We start from the raw sequence: 18,659 nt of genomic DNA, 5'->3' as shown, positions 1-18,659 counted from the left end.
TTATTGGAGCCAAACAGTCCTCAATTATATTGAGACCAAACGAATCCTGCCCCTCTGCTGCATCTTTTGGCTATTCGAAACGTGGGCAAAATCAGAAAAGTCTATTGATTGGATAACTTATATAATTTTTCTTTCCTTTTAAAAACTAATAGGATATTCAGTGAATGCACCGAGCAAGACGTTCACCACCTTTTGTACGTTCACCACCTGTAACTAGATCAAGACATTTAGCAAATATTACCACCGTTGATTTTTCTTTAGAATTGTCATCCAGTCGACCAAGTACTCCAGTTCAAATTTCCGATAATCCATTTTTTGAACCCGACCTCACAATTGAGAATCCGGAGAATATTCAGGGACGATTCATAGATCCTGAACCATTAAATTTTCCTCCGGAACCACCAATCATTCAAACAGAGATTGTTGAGGAACGAACCATTAAATCAGAATCCTCTAGTGATTCCGATTCAACAAATTCAATTATGGAGAATCTGGAACCTTTAAGTATGGAAGACCGAATGAGAGCTAAACGCACTGGCCAAGGTCACGCAATTACTCATCCAGACATTAATGCGCCAGATTATGAAATCAAAGGACAAATTCTACACATGGTGACTAATCAATGCCAATTTAGTGGTGCACCAAAGGAAGATCCAAATGAACATCTTCGTACCTTTAATAGGATCTGCACACTATTTAAAATAAGAGAAGTTGAGGATGAACAGATATATCTCATGTTATTTCCCTGGACTTTAAAGGGAGAAGCCAAAGATTGGTTGGAATTGTTACCTGAAGGGGCGATCGATACATGGGACGTTTTAGTTGAAAAATTTCTTAAACAATTTTTTCCTGCATCTAAAGCCGTAAGACTTCAAGCAGAAATTGTTACGTTTACACAGAAACCGAATGAAACTCTATATGAGGCGTGGACAATATATGGAAAGTTATTGAGAGGATGTCCGCAACATGGTTTAGACACCTGTCAAATAGTACAAATATTCTACCAAGGATGCGACATCACTACAAGAAAAGACATAGATATAGCAGCTGGTGGGTCTATTATGAAGAAAACAGAAACTGATGCTTACAAAATTATTGATAACACTGCTTCCCACTCACATGAGTGGCACCAAGAAAAAGATATCGTTAGATCATCTAAAGCAGCTAGAGCCGATTCTAGTCATGACTTAGATTCCATTTCTGCAAGGATAGATGTTGTCGAGAGATGAATGGAAAAGATGACTAAAGATATTCACTCAATACGAATTAGTTGTGAGCAGTGTGGAGGACCACATTTGACAAAAGATTGTCTCAGTATTGAATTAACAATGGAACAAAGAGAGAATATTTCATACATAAACCAAAGGCCTGGAAATAATTATCAGAATAATTATCAACCGCCAAGACCGATTTACAATCAAAACCAGAATTATAACCGAAATATTCCATACAACAACCAACAAGGTCCTAGCAATCAACAAGTGTCCAAAAATAATTACAATCAGCAAAGACCTAATTTTCGAAACAAACCACCACAACCCGATGATAAAAAGCCGAATTTAGAAGATATGATGACGAAGCTAGTTGAAACTCAAACGCAGTTTTTCACATCTCAGAAACAAACTAATGAACAAAATGCTCAAGCATTTAGAAATCAACAAGCTTCTATTCAAAACTTGGAACAAGAAGTAAGTAACCTAGCAAGGTTAATAGGTGAAAGAAAACCGGGAAGTTTACCTAGTGATACAAATGCTAACCCCCGGAATGAAACAGCTAAAGCCATTACCACAAGAAGTGGTACAACACTTAAACCACCTGAAATACCTGTAACTTCTGATGAAGCTATTCCTACTCCACAAGAACCACAACCTGATCAAGATAAGGAAAAAGAACCGGTAGTTGAAAAGGTTAATGAAGATAACACAGTTAAGGCTAAACCTTATGTTAAACCATACCAACCACCACTTCCTTACCCGAGTAAAATGAAGAAAGAGAAACTTGAAGCCGAGCAATCCAAATTCTTGGATATGTTTAAACAGATAAATGTAAATCTCCCTTTCATTGATGTGATTCCAGGAATGCCTAGATATGCTAAATTCTTGAAAGATCTGATCACGAATAGAAAGAAAATGGAAGAACTCTCGGCTGTTACTATGAACGCTAATTGTTCAGCAGTGCTGTTGAATAAGATACCAGAAAAACTATCTGATCCAGGAAGTTTCACAATTCCATGTTTTCTGGGTAGTCTTAGTTCAATAGAAGCATTGGCAGACTTAGGTGCTAGTATAAATTTAATGCCGTATTCACTATACGCTAAACTAGACCTTGGAGAATTGAAACCAACCAGAATAAGTATACAACTAGCCGATCGATCAATAAAATATCCTAGAGGGATAATGGAGAACATGCTAGTTAAAGTTGATAATTTAGTATTTCCAGTAGATTTTGTTGTTCTGGACATGAAAGAAGATTCTCAAGTTCCTCTCATATTAGGAAGACCATTCTTAAACACGGCTAAAGCAATGATAGACGTGTTTGGTAAGAAACTGACCCTAAGTATAGAGGACGAGAGTGTTACTTTTTCAGTTGATAGAGCAATGAAACAACCACAATCTGCAGATGATACATGTTATTATATTCAAACTATAGATGCACATGCAGAATTATTAGAAGAATTTCCAGAATTACAAGGAACAGGAGAATGTTCTTTAGGAGAAGGAACTGAACCAATTGATGAATCTGAAATGTTAGCTACACTTATAGCTAATGGATATGAACCAACAACAGAAGAAATTCAAATGCTAAAAGAAGAAAACAGATATCGATATAAATCATCGATAGAAGAACCTCCGAAATTAGAGTTAAAGCCACTTCCAAACCATTTGGAATACGCTTATTTACATGGTGAATCTGAATTACCTGTAATAATATCGTCTTCTCTTACTGAAAATGAGAAATCACAACTCATTTCTGTGTTGAAAGCTCATAAACCAGCCATTGCATGGAAGATTCATGATATTAAAGGAATAAGTCCTTCGTATTGCACACATAAAATCCTTATGGAAGAAGGTCATAAAATGTATGTGCAACGCCAACGAAGACTAAATCCTAATATGCAAGATGTAGTTAAGAAAGAAATTATTAAACTACTAGATGCAGGTTTAATTTATCCAATTTCTGATAGTCCATGGGTAAGCCCAGTTCAATGCGTGCCTAAGAAGGGTGGCATGACTGTCATTACAAATGAAAAAAATGAGCTTATTCCTACTAGGACTGTAACAGGATGGCGTGTGTGTATTGATTATAGAAAATTAAATGACGCCACCAGAAAAGATCACTTTCCCTTACCTTTCATTGATTAAATGTTGGAAAGGCTAGCCGGAAATAGTTACTATTGTTTTCTAGATGGATTTTCCGGATATTTTCAAATTCCAATAGCACCCGAAGATCAAGAGAAAACCACATTCACGTGTCCTTATGGTACTTTTGCTTACAAACGCATGCCATTTGGACTTTGCAACGCCCCTGCAACCTTTCAAAGGTGTATGATGGCGATTTTTCATGACATGATAGAAGAATGCATGGAAGTTTTCATGGATGACTTTTCAGTCTTCGGTGATACATTTGAATCATGTCTAGTTAATCTGGAACGAATGCTTATTAGATGCGAACAATCAAATATAGTACTTAATTGGGAGAAATGCCATTTCATGGTTAAAGAAGGCATCGTTCTTGGACATAAAATTTCCAAAGAAGGAATTGAAGTGGATAGAGCTAAAGTAGATGTAATTGCTAAACTTCCACATCCAACCAATGTTAGAGGAGTTAGGAGTTTTCTAGGGCATGCCGGCGATTACCGACGTTTCATAAAAGATTTTTCTAAAATTGCTACTCATATGAATAAACTCCTAGAAAAGGATGCTCCATTCATCTTTTCAGATGAATGTATCAAATCTTTTAATATTCTTAAAGAGAAACTCACTAATGCGCCGATCATGATAACACCAAATTGGAATCTACCGTTTGAATTAATGTGCGATGCAAGTGATTTTGCAATGGGAGCCGTTTTAGGACAAAGGATTGAAAAACGATTTCAACCTATATATTATGCTAGTAAGACGTTACAAGGAGCACAAACAAGTTACACAACTACTGAAAAAGAACTCCTTGCTATTGTCTTTGCTTTTGACAAATTTCGATCATATCTCGTTCTAGCTAAAACGGTGGTCTATACCGACCATTCTGCTCTTAGATACCTATTTTCGAAACAAGATGCCAAACCAAGATTAATCCGTTGGATCTTACTCTTACAAGAGTTTGATATTGAAATCCGAGATAAAAGAGGAGCAGAAAATCTCGCCGCTGATCATCTTTCTCGTCTTGAAAATCCCGAATTAGAAGTTCTAAATGAATCGGCCATACAAGACAACTTTCCTGATGAATATCTATTGAAGATAGATTATAATGAAATTCCATGGTTTGCAGACTATGCAAACTACTTAGTTTGTGGATTCCTTGAAAAAGGATTGTCGTACCAAAAACGAAAGAAATTCTTCAGTGATATAAAACACTATTTTTGGGAAGATCCACATCTGTTTAAAAGTTATCCCGATGGAATAATACGCCGATGTGTATTCGGAGATGAAGCTAGTAAAATTTTAAACCATTGTCACACAGGACCAACAGGAGGGCATTATGGGCCTCAACTAACAGCAAGAAAAGTTTATGATGCTGGATTCTATTGGCCTACAATTTACAAAGACGCACACCTTCTTTACAAATCCTGTGATGCTTGTCAAAGGGCCAGAAAAATAAGTCAACGTGATGAAATGCTACAAAATGTCATCCAAGTATGTGAAGTATTTGACATTTGGGGTATTGACTTTATGGGTCCATTTTCAAAATCTCATAATAATCTATATATTCTCGTAGCCATTGATTATGTATCTAAATGGGCGGAAGCACAAGCTCTCCCAACTAACGACGCACGAGTTGTAGTCAACTTTTTAAAACGTCTTTTTGCAAGGTTTGGAACACTGAAAGCTTTAATAAGTGATCGGGGTACTCATTTCTGTAATAATCAACTTGAGAAAATTCTTAAAAGATATGGAGTAACTCATAAAATCTCCACCGCATATCATCCACAAACAAGTGGACAAGTTGAAAATACCAACCGAGCTTTAAAACGTATTTTAGAGAAAACCATAGGATCAAATCCGAAGGAATGGTCCATTAAATTGGAGGATGCACTCTGGGCTTTTAGAACAGCCTACAAAACTCCAATTGGAACCACACCTTTTAGACTTATTTATGGAAAAGCATGTCATCTTCCAGTAGAAATTGAACACAAAGCATTTTGGGCTTTGAAGGCATGTAATCTTGATTTACATGAAGCCGGACGTCTACGATTAAGTCAACTAAACGAATTAGAAGAATTAAGACATGAAGCATACGAAAATTCGTTAATCTATAAAGAAAGAACGAAGAAATGGCATGATAAAAGAATCAGAAGTTTAAAAGAATTTAAAGAAGGAGACAGAGTTCTTCTTTTCAATTCACGATTCAAGCTATTTCCTGGAAAATTGAAATCAAGATGGTCTGGACCATTCATAGTCAAAAGAGTTTTCCCATACGGAACGATAGAATTAATAAATTCAAATGGGATTGAATTTAAAGTTAATGGTCACAGAGTTAAAAATTACATACATGGTCCGATGGAAGTTGACAATGAAGTTAATCATAATTTCACCACCAAAGAAAACCTTCAAAATGAAAACATAAATATGTTATCAATAACATATGAAAAATCAAAATTAGAATATAAGGAGGATTCAAATTTGAGTAATGAAGAAGAATTCTTATACAAACCTCCCATTCCAAGAAACGAAGAAAAATGTGAATAAGAAATTCAAATAGAAGTGAAAGAACCAAGGAAAGAACACACGAAAAAGGTTTACAAACTAACTCGACTTACTAAAGCAGGAGACCCGGGTGAATTTATCATTTCTTGCTTACTTAATGATGGTGCTGTATATAATGGACTCGCAGATTTAGGAGCAAGTGCAAATATTATGCATCTTTCCTTATACAAAAGATTAGGCATGGGTAAATTAAAACCAACCAAAATAGGTGTTCAATCATTTGACCAAACCATTAAACACCCGGTTGGAATAGCAAATAATTTACTTGTTAACGTGGGAAGTTTGACCTTTGTTGTAAACTTCACAGTGATTAATATGGAGGAAAACCTTGATATTCCTCTAATTCTAGGTCGCCCATTTTTAGCAACCACTAAGGCATTCATTGATGTAAGAGAAGGTAGAATGACACTTAGGGATGGTGATACATTGATCACCTTTGTGAACCGAAAGTTTAGATCTCCACAAACCAAAACTGTTAGATCAATAAAAACGCATAAGTGTGGGGAAGATGAAGAAACACTTAATGATGATTCAATCACAAAGAATGCCGTTGATGATACGAAATTAGATGAACCCATTTTTAACAGTTCAACGAAGAAACTTTATAAACGGATTCACGATGCTAAGATTAAAGGAAACTTTAAGTTATATAACCGATTAATATCCAATTTATCGTCAAAAGAAAAGGCAATGTTAGTTGAATTTGTGAAAGTTACGGAGGAAATCAATAAATGGATTGAAGTAAAAGTCAAAGATATACAAGTTGTTGATGATTCAATTGAAAATAATGTTAATCACAATTTTAACTATGTATAGGGGGTTTATGTATTTCTGTTAGAGTTAGATTGTCTGTTTTCGTGTAGTTCTCGAAAATGGAACCCGAATGGTCTTTCCCTAGCAGACCCTAAAGAACTAGTCTTCTCCCCCCATTCTGAAATTTTATTTTTTTTAGGTTTTTACGAAATGAAGACTGCCTGTGAACTAAACCATGGTCTAATGCTACACGTTTTGATCACTAAACGTAATAATGACACACTACCGAGTGAAATAGTATCAGTAATCAGAGAAAGATTGGACGGAGTAAGAAAAGAATCCAGATGTGAAGATAATAAGTCACAATTTGGTAAAGGAAAATCAAAATCCGCAGCGAAAAGAAGAGCACGACACCTTGAAAGATGTCACAAATGCGGAAAATGGTCACATGGAGGTAAATGTTCAAATAATCAAACCTATTCAAACACCGAATTTGTTACTTTATGCAGAGACGGACCGTACATATGTTTAGAAGAAAAATCATTGAATGCTCGAGGTTACGCCTTTGTAGCTATGGAAAACCAATTAAACCGACTATCTTATGAATGGGATAGATCATATAACAAAGAATACTATCTCACAGGTAAGTCTGTACAGTTTTTATTTTTATTTTTATTTTTAACCTTTTGATAATAAACGCTAATTTGTTCGCTATAAAGTATTAAATTGGTATTGAATAAAATTAGGTTTGGCGACCGAAATTATTGATATCATACAAAAATTTATTACATCACTGCGAAATTTAACGTTTATTCTTAAGGTATAAATATCTTTAATCAATCAACCCAAAATATTTCAAAAATTCGTCATGAGTTAAATTAGGTTATGGAACCGAAATTACTTTACCGAAAAGAGGGGCGCATATTTTTGATAATATTTGATTGATTAAAGTGGGATAAAAAGCCAAAAAGATTTTTAATTTTATTTTTACCATGTTTTTAAAATTAATATATAAATCTTAAATTAATATTGTAAACTTTGTAAAATCAATATATTTAAAATTGTAAATATTTGAAAAAATTAATATAAGTTTGGTGTGAATTTTTAATTTTTAAAATATGAATTTTTAATTTTATGCATTTCAAATTTTAAATTTAGAGTGAATTTTTTTTATATTAATTTTGAATTTTATGTATTTTTAATTTAAGTTGGTGTGAATTTAAAAACAAAAAGTTACTTTATCTCATTAAGTTAAAAATATGATTTTTAAAATTCGTCGTAAGTTGAAGACTAGGTCATTTGAACCGAAATTGCTTTACCCGAGGGAGGGACGAGAACTTTTATTATCATTATTTTTAATCTTATTGAATTAAAGTATGCCAAAAACATTAAAAAAACCAAAAATCTTAGCTTTTAAAACAATCGCTACAAAAAGACAAATTTTAAAATTTTGTCGAAGGACGGACTAGGACATCGATCCGAAACGACCTCATCCTAAATAACAAGGGAAACAAAATTTTAAAATTAATTACTTAATTGTTTTAATTAGTTAAGATATATATAAAAAAAAACAAACTCCGCGACTCGCGGAGTTTGAAGGGTAAAATACCGCGACTCGCGGAGTTCCTAAAATCCAGAAAAAAAATATAAGGGACGAACTGATCAGTCCCCAACCCAACACCCACGAAAATACTGCGATAAAACCCGCAAAAACCCGAAAAAACACCCCCAAATTCACAATTTTTGACCGTTAATCATCAAATCTTTTACTAAAATCATGTTGAGAAGGATGCTATCAAGGAATTACTCAAGAAAAACGGTAAATTTCTACACCTAAACACCATTTAATCCGAAAATTAGTGTTCTTGAGCAATTTTTTCCCCAATTTGATTTTGATGCTTTTTAGTGTAATTATACTTAAATTGTTTATGTATTATGCTTGTATAACCTAGATTGATGCTATTTAACATGATTAGAAGCCTTAAACTTCAAATTTTGAGTAATCTAGGGTTTGTGTTCTTGAGCAATTTGGGGCTTTTTGATATAAACAGGTTATGGCCGATTTTTGTCATGAATTGTTGCTAAATTAAGTAGTGTAACATGTTTAGGTAGTTAAATGATCCAAACTTTGAGCCTAAACATGATTTTGAGAATTAAAGTGGACTTTTTCAAGTCTAAAATTCATGAACTTGATTTTTGAGAGATAATGCCATTTGAAACTTGTTTAATTACTAGTAATGATTATTTTGACATGTTATTTGAGTTGAATGCTTATGAACTTGGCGAACATTTTCGTATATGCTTATTTGAAAAAGTGTAGATTTGATGAAAATATGAAAATGAGCTTAAGTTTGATATAAATTAAACATGTCATTGTAATTATTTTGATTGATGATTTTGCTGACACTAATGCATATTTAGATGCACAAAAATTGTGTTTGATATGTTTTGCAGACTGAAAGGGGTGAATCTTCATCCCAAGCTCGCAATGCTCCTGCTGAGAATGCGGAACAACAGGAGGTGGATAACTACTACAAACAAGATATACCTCATCCAGTCATGACATTTTCTGATATGCACTTGGAAGATTTGCACCCGAACCTGAGATTTGACAGACTTTGGATAGATTATCCAAAATACCAAAGGGGTTTGCATACTCTTCATTCTAAAGCTGTTGAGGTACCTAGGGTCATAGAATGGGGACCATTAGAAGCTGTAGAATTGGCCGGGCCAATTAGGGAATTACTTGCACAGAGGTATGGTAATTCTACTTTTAACAATTGGGTACGGTTATTCAACATGCGTAGACCTGTATATAAAGTATGGTGTGAAGAATTGTTATGTAGTATAGAATTAAATGATCGGGTAGCTAGTTTAACCGATCGATCTTTTATTAGATTTTTGTTAGGAGGTTCGATGCGCCACATGTCTTTACTAGACATGGCTCAGGCTTTACGTATATATACGCCTGAGGAGCTAGCATCTGCCGATTGTAGAGGGTTGATATTGAACGGTAGGAAGATAGATGAAAATTTTGATACGCATGGTGTATGGAGTCAAATGACAAGCCATCACCGATTCAAAGGGGGAAATTACTCTTATTTGGATATAGATAGAGCAGAGTTAAGAGTAATTCATAGGTTTTTAGCTAATTCGATTACACAAAGAGGTAAGAATAAGGAAAAGGTAAATGAACAGGATTTGTTTTACCATATGTGTATTCGAGACCCACAAAGCACTGTAAGTATACATTATTGTGTGGGTTATTATTTATCAGCTATGGTTAGGGGGATGAGACCGCATAGCATAATAGGAGGTGGTATATTTATTACTTTGATTGCTGAATATCTCGGTGTGGATGTAAGTCGGGGGGATTACTAATCGAAGAACCAGAACCCCGAGATACAATAGGTTTAAATTTATACCATGGTGCGAAAGTTTTGAAGAGGCGAAATAACGCCGCAGCACGATATAATGGTAGACATCCACAGGTTGAGAGAAACCAACAGCAAGGTAATGTAGGAGGGGGAAATGAAATGGCAAAAATGCAAAGGTTTATAGCTTCACAAGAGTATGAAAATGCTAGACATAGAGCATTTGAAGATTGGCAAGTTCATCAAAACCAAATCATAGCTTATTGCCAACATATAGGTAGAAACTATATTCCTACTCCATCGCCCATATTCCCTCCCTGGTCTATAGAGATTCAACCACCGTATCCTACGTATAACCCAGCCGAAGCATTTTATAGCACCTATGGTTATGCATGGAACCCCTACTGGTATCAGTATCATCCCTAGTCTACTTAGTTTTATTTATTTTGTAATTTGTAACGTTGATACGTTTAATACTTATGTTAATATTGTAATAGTTTTTATAATTTTCTAACTTTTATTCTTAGATTTTAATAATTTTTGAATGTGGGGTAATATACCAAACTTCAAAAATATGTATATATGTTTGCAGTTAATTTTATGTACACAACAGGGTAAAACAACGCATTTTCAAAGACTGGCATTAAGTTCAGCAAAAGCAACTAATTTTGACGACAAGATGCAAGATATATGTGAAATAACAACAAGACGGAATGAACAAATGATATGCACCATTTATCATTCAGCAAGCAAACACAAATATGTTTGGAAACTTTGGTAAAATTTAATCATTTTCACACAAATCACCCTCAATAATTTAAATTGTTACTGATTTCTTGCAAATGAGGGCATTGCAAGATCTTAAGTGTGGGAAGGGGTTAAATTCTTTCGGATTTTAAAATTTTTACTTTATACACTTGGTTACCATTAGAAATACTAGTAAAGTAGTAGTTGTATTTGAATCTAGTGCTCTCTAATAATAAAGAACAGCCCTAGTCTTATATACTGACTACCCAATTCTAGTAAAAATTTTCAAAATTTTCAACTAAATGAACTCAAAATCATGTTTATACATATTTATGAACGATAAAACTAGGTTTTAACACCGAAATTATTGTTACCTCGTAAAGGACATAAATTGAGAAACAAATCAAAATGTTAAAATTCATTTAAAATGGAATAGAGGACAATAAAAAGGAAAATAAAAGCCAAGTGTGGGAAAATTTACCAAGATATTTTAAACATATATCACATATTTTTGTACAAATAATTGAAAATACTTTTGCTTTGGACTAAACTAAAAAGTTTTACCTGATTTACTGTAAGAAAGATGGATCCACACGATGAATCAATTCCATCAGTAAAAGGAAGTAAAGTCTTCCGAAAAAAGAAACGCGCTTCTTGATTTAGGTAAGGAAGTTGTCGTCCAGACCAGCTGTAGGTTGACGAAAAATCTAGAAAAGTCATCACTAAAATCAGCAGGAAATCCACGGACCTCAGCATCAAACAGGGTCACCAAGTGGTCAGATTTATCCTAACCATGAGAAGGATTTATCTCGTACAATGGAGGGCACCGTGCAAATTAGCTTGATAAGACTAATGAATCAGATCCCCAGAAAGGATAATCTCCTTAAAGATCAAAAATCAGCTTTTAAGCCTGATATTACTCAATCCTAGAGATTGACCTTAAAGATTGAGAATTCAAACTCATGGAATTCAATGATATCTAAACTCAAGCTTGAACGGGAAAATATTTTGATCAAATTATAAACCGATTTGTTTTCTGAAAACCCATTTTCAATGCATTCATTACCATTGAACGTAAAATCGTAGGAATTCACCTGCAATTCATTAGGTCACCTGAACCAAATCGGGTGTCAACCGTAAGAACGATGGTTGCATAGCATGGTCAAAGACATGACCTTGTGCCAGACCGAAAAATCATAGAATGATCTTTACTATTGCTCCTACAAAGGATAGTAATAGCGTCTGACATGTTATAGACCATAATTAAAAGCATGTCAGGGGACAATGCCTTAACAGTTGCTTGTTCAAAGCTTTCCTTTACAACCGGACGGTAGTTTACCGAAAGGTAATATACGGGACAAGTAAACTGGACGTGTTGCTTTTCTAATACAAGGTTAGCAAATGGGTGACACAAAACCGCAAGTTTTGAGCTAAAATTTTCAAATCTGAAACCCACCAAGCCCACAAAAATATTTTGCAAACACCAGTAAAGGGTTATTCCGGAAAACTTATCTAGGGTAAAAATTAGATTTAATTTTCAAACGATCAAATATTTTCATAAAGATCCAGTTTCCTTAATGGATCTAAATTTTTATAGTCATGTGGGACTGTAAACCATATCGTTACTACCATTGTTTATACTGCCGTATAGAAATCACTGATGTACAAAGTGTGAAGAATAAAGAAGTGATTCTAGTATTTCAAGACGATGTTGCTTGAGGACAAGCAATGCTCAAGTGTGGGAATATTTGATAATGCTAAAAATGAACATATATTTCATAGCATTATTCCCCAAGAAAGACAAGCTTTTAGTTGCAATTGTTCTATTTACAAGTGATATTCGTTTAAATAATAAAAGGTGAAGACAAGAGACAGATTCGACGAATTGAAGACGCAAACGACCAAAAAGCTCAAAAGTACAAAATACAATCAAAGAGGTTCCAATTATTGATAAGAAACGTCTCGAAATTACAAGAGTACAAGATTCAAAATGCAAAGTACAAGATATTAAATTGTACGCAAGGACGTTCGAAAATCCGGAACCGGGACCAGAGTCAACTCTCAACGCTCGACGCAACGGACTAAAAATTACAAGTTAACTATGTATATAAATATAATATAATATATAATTAATTATATTAATTATATATATATTATATTTATAAAATAAACCGTCGGTAAACAAAGAGCCAAAATGGAGTGAGCTGTAATTACAAACTCCGCGACTCGCGGAGTTTGAAGGCAAAAAATGCCGCGAGTCGCGGAGATTACCTGGACGAAAATTCCTATAAAAGCAAACGAATTCTGATCATTTTCATATCCAAATTCAATCTCTCTCTATATATGTATACGTAAATATATTTATATTTATATTTTAATTTTAATTTTAATTATAATTCTAATAATAAGGGTATGTTAGCGAATGTTGTAAGGGTCTAAGTCGAAATTCTGTCCGTGTAACGCTACGCTATTTTTAATCATTGTAAGTTATGTTCAACCTTTTTACATTAATGTCTCGTAGCTAAGTTATTATTATGCTTATTTAATCCGAAGTAATCATGATGTTAGGCTAATTACTAAAATTGGGTAATTGGGCTTTGTACCATAATTGGGGTTTAGACAAAAGAACGACACTTGTGAAAATTAGACTATGGGCTATTAATGGGCTTTATATTTGTTTAACTAAATGATAGTTTGTTAATGTTAATATAAAGATTTACAATTGGGCGTCCCTATAAATTACCATATACACTCGATCGGACACGATGGGCAGGGTATTTATATGTACGAATAATCGTTCATTTAACCGGACACGGGAATGGATTAATAGCCACTAGAATAATTAAAACAGGGGTGAAATTATGTACAAGGACACTTGGTATAATTGATAACAAAATATTAAAACCTTGGGTTACACTCAGTCGACATCCTGGTGTAATTATTAAACAAAGTATTAAAATCTTGTTACAGTTTAAGTCCCCAATTAGTTGGAATATTTAACTTCGGGTATAAGAATAATTTGACGAGGACACTCGCACTTTATATTTATGACTGATGGACTGTTATGGACAAAAACCAGACGGACATATTAAATAATCCAGGACAAAGGACAATTAACCCATGGGCATAAAACTAAAATCAACACGTCAAACATCATGATTATGGAAGTTTAAATAAGCATAATTCTTTTATTTCATATTTAATTTCCTTTATTTAATTGCACTTCTAATTATAGCACTTTTATTTATTGTTATTATATTTAATTGCACTTTTAATTATCGTACTTTTTAATTATCGCAAGTTTATTTTATCACAATTTTATTATTCGTAATTTCATTATCGTTATTTACTTTACGCTTTAAATTAAGTCTTTTATTTAATATTTTACATTTGGTTTTAACTGCGACTAAAGTTTTAAAATCGACAAACCGGTCATTAAACGGTAAAAACCCCCCTTTATAATAATAATATTACTTATATATATATATTTGTATTTTTATAAATTTAAACTAATATAGCGTTAAGCTTTGTGAAAAAGATTCCCTGTGGAACGAACCGGACTTACTAAAAACTACACTACTCTACGATTAGGTACACTGCCAATAAGTGTTGTAGCAAGGTTTAAGTATATCCATTCAATAAATAAATAAATAAATATCTTGTGTAAAATTGTATCGTATTTAATAGTATTTTCTGCTAAAATTTAATAGTATTTTATACCCCTTAGCTTTGACATCAAAAACCAATTTATATAAAATGTAACATAAATTAATTAATTATTTAACCTATAAATAATTAAATTCATATTATATAAATTATTCCATAATTTATATATATACACATCAAGTAATATTTCAAAAAACCATTTTCTTAAAGTTCAAGTGTCGCGTACTTAATCAACGATCCAATCGCTAAGATCAAATACAAATAAGGTGTTGGTAAGCTTGTTATTGGGTATGACCCGACTTGGATCAAAACATATTAGCCACGTTAATTTAATATGTCTCTCGGGCATACGAAATACCGTCAATCTCCCACTTGCACGAGAAACATATGAAATTAATGCAAGTGATGGATACCACCTAACGACCGTCCATCACCCCCAATATGTTATGACTTTGTGTCATTCAATAACATCATCCTTTTCGAGTTCCCATCTCGAATATGAATAGGTGAATCTTTCCTTTATCCTTTCATCATAGATGTCATGTTAAATCCAAGAGACACAGAGTGATCACTCTCTTCTAGTTTTAACTTTATCAGGCCTTAGACATCTGACTCTCAACGAATAAGAGGGAAAAATTCCATCTTGACTACATACGTTCTAGATATATACTTTGTATTACACCTGAGCTCTTTCTTATGAACTATCATATTTCAGAATAGCGAAGGAAAGAATCAAGGCACGATACTTAGTGAATATCTGAACCCAATATGTATCTCAGGTCAGAGGATTCAATGATATTTGCCTTTACTCAAGATTACATGTGATCAACCACAAATGCTCCATTTAGTAAATCTTGAGAGCGGGTCTTCCAATATTTGTATCCCACAAATATCTATGAACCTTGGGAGCAACCTTGCCCCACATTCATCCCGTGAATGTATACCAATCCAAGTTCATAATAGTCTAGACCTCACACTTGTTCCCACAAATGTGATCAACTACGGAATTTAGAATAATAGCTTATTCATGGATAAAATATGCAAAATAGGAACTTGACTCAAAATAAATTAATACCATAATTATATTAATGAGTTTGAACAACTTCGTTCCGTTACAATACTTAAAATAGATCATGACCAATCACTAGAATATCGAATACCTAATGCACAAACATGTCCTGCATGTTTTGCTCCATGTAAGAGCTTCGTGAGAGGATCCGCTATATTAAGATCTGTGTGAACTTTGTGAATACATATCTTTCCCTTTTCAACTTCATCCCTTATGTAGTTGAATCTTCGCTCAATGTGACGGGTCTTTTGGTGAGCACGAGGTTCCTTGATTTGAGCAATCACACCCTCGTTGTCACAAAAGATCTCAAGAGGGTCCTGAATGGAAGGGACTACTCCTAAGTCATTGATGAATTTCTTCATCCATGAAGCTTCCTGAGCTGCCAATGAGGCGGCAATGTACTCCGAATCTGTAGTGGATAATGCAACAACATCTTGTTTTGAACTCTTCTAAGAGACCGCGCCTCCATTTAACGTGAAGACATAACCGGATTGTGATCGAGAATCATCTCGATCAGTTTGAAAACTCGCATCCATGTAACCTTTTACAGCAAGTTCCTCCTCACTTGACCCATATATTAGAAACATATCCTTAGTCCTCCTAAGGTATTTCAATATACTTTTAACCGCAATCCAATGACTGTTTCCTGGGTTATTCTGGTATCTACTTATCAAGCTAAGAGTGCATGACACATCCGGTCTAGTATATATCATTGCATACATGATTGACCCAATAGAAGATGCGTACGGGAATTTCTTCATTCTCTATTGTTCATCTTTCGTGGTAGGGCACTGAGATGAACTGAGAAGCGTCCCTCTTTGAATAGGTACCAAACCTATCTTAGAGTTCTCCATCTTGAACCTTTTCAAGATCTTTTCAATGTATGCACTTTGATTCAAACCTATCAATTTCTTTGATCTATCCCTGTAGATCCTAATCCCCAAAATGTATTGTGCTTCTTCAAGATCCTTAATGGAGAAGCAGCTTTTTAGCCAAGTTTTAACACCTTGCATCGTCGGGATATCATTTCCAAATAATAATATATCATCCACATATAATATAAGGAATATGATAGTGCTCCCACTAGCTTTCTTGTATACACAAGCTTCATCACCATTTTTAATGAAGCCAAATTTTTTGGCCTCCTCATTAAAACGATGATTCCACATTCTAGATGCTTGTTTCAATTTGTAGATTAACTTCTTTAACTTACATACTTTGTTAGGATATTTCGGATCAACAAAACCTTCAGGCTGAACCATATAGACATCTTCCTCAAGATATCCATTTAGGAAAGCAGTCTTGACATCCATTTGCCATATCTCATAATCATAATGATCAGCAATGGCAAATAATATCCTGATAGACTTTAGCATTACCACAGGTGAAAAAGTTTCATCATAGTCAATCCCTTGAGTTTGAGTGAAACCTTTTGCCACAAGTCTAGCTTTGTATGTATTTAAGTTTCCATGCATGTCGGTTTTTATCTTGAAAATCCATTTACAATCAACTACCTTGAAGCTAGCAGGTTGTACAACCAGTTTCCAAACTTGGTTGTCATACATGGATTTCATCTCAGCGTTCATGGCTTCTTGCCAGTTATCTTTATCAATCCGTGATAAAGCATCTTGGTAGTTGGTTGGTTCATCCAAATCAACCACATAGCAATCATCCATGAGAAATCCATATCTCTCAGGAGGATTACTAATCCTATCAGATCTATGAACGTTTTGTATACTTTGATCATCCATTTGATCATTCTCAACATTTTCATATTGAGTGCTAGTGTCAACCAATTGTGTATCATCTACTTGATCTCGAACCTCTTCAAGATCTATCTTCCTTTCACTATTACCTTCCATTAGGAACTTAGTTTCAAGGAATTCTGCCTTTCGAGCAACAAATACATTTTGCTCTGTTGGATCATAGAAATAGTATCCCATATCATCCTTGGGATATCCTATGAAGATACACTTCGTGGATCGAGCATTTAGCTTATTAGCGACGGAGCGCTTAGGATAAGCTTCACATCCCCATACTTTCTAGTATGATAGAGAAGGAGGTTTTCCAAACCACATCTCATGAGGAGTTCGTTCCACTTTCTTGGTTGGGGCCATATTTAAAATACGAGCCGCGGAGCATAGACAATAACCCCAAAATGATAGAGGTAACGAGCTTCTTGCCATCATAGATCGAACCATATCCATTAGGGTTCGGTTCCTCCTTTCGGAAACTCCATTAAGTTGGGGTGTTCCAGGAGGAGTAAGTTGCTAGATAATCCCACAACCTTTAAGATGATCTTGGAAAACATCGCTTAGGTATTCACCTCCTCTGTTGGTACGAAGTACCTTGATTGTCTTGTTGAGTTGATTTTGTACTTCGTTTTGATACTCTTTGAATGCCTCAAAAGTTTCGTCCTAATGTCTTAACAAGTAGACATATCCGAAACGACTAAAGTCATCAATGAAAGTAATGAAGTATTTTTCACCTTTCCTAGTCATGGGCTTAAAGGGTCCACATACATCCGAATGTATTAATCCCAATAAGTCCTTAGCCCTTTCATAGGTCCCTTTGAAAGGTGCTTTTGTCATTTTGCCTTGTAAACAAGATTCACATACATCAAACGAGTCTAGTTCATTTGATTTCAAAAGACCATTCTTTTGAAGTGTATGCATTTGGTTCTTGTTTATGTGACCAAGGCAATAATGCCATAAGTAGGAATCACTCAAATCCCTTTTGAGTTTCTTGGTGTTTGCATGGAACATTGAGCTATCGTATGATGTGTCATCATGAACCAATTCATAAATACCATTCAAAGGTGAAGCCTTGAAATAGAACTCTTTACTTAAAGAAACATGGATATCATCATTAACAAAATTAAAATCAAAACCCCACATTGTCTTAAACGGAAAATAGAAATAATGTTTCGAGTCAAATCAGGAGCATACAAAACATTTTTCAAAACAAGCTCCAAACCAGATTGTAGCTTCAAAACAAAGTCTCCTTGAGCTTCTACGTGCACCTTTACACCATTTCCCATGAAGAGACTTGTTGTTCCCGCTCCTTGTTTACTTCTTTTGAACCCCTGCAAAGAATTGCAAATATGAGTTCCACATCCTGTGTCTAATA

Source organism: Rutidosis leptorrhynchoides, chromosome 8 (assembly GCF_046630445.1).
Source record: "Rutidosis leptorrhynchoides isolate AG116_Rl617_1_P2 chromosome 8, CSIRO_AGI_Rlap_v1, whole genome shotgun sequence".
In the NCBI taxonomy this organism is placed as follows: domain Eukaryota; kingdom Viridiplantae; phylum Streptophyta; class Magnoliopsida; order Asterales; family Asteraceae; genus Rutidosis; species Rutidosis leptorrhynchoides.
The sequence above is the reverse complement of the archived record's forward strand: the minus strand, read 5'-3'. Positions refer to the sequence as shown.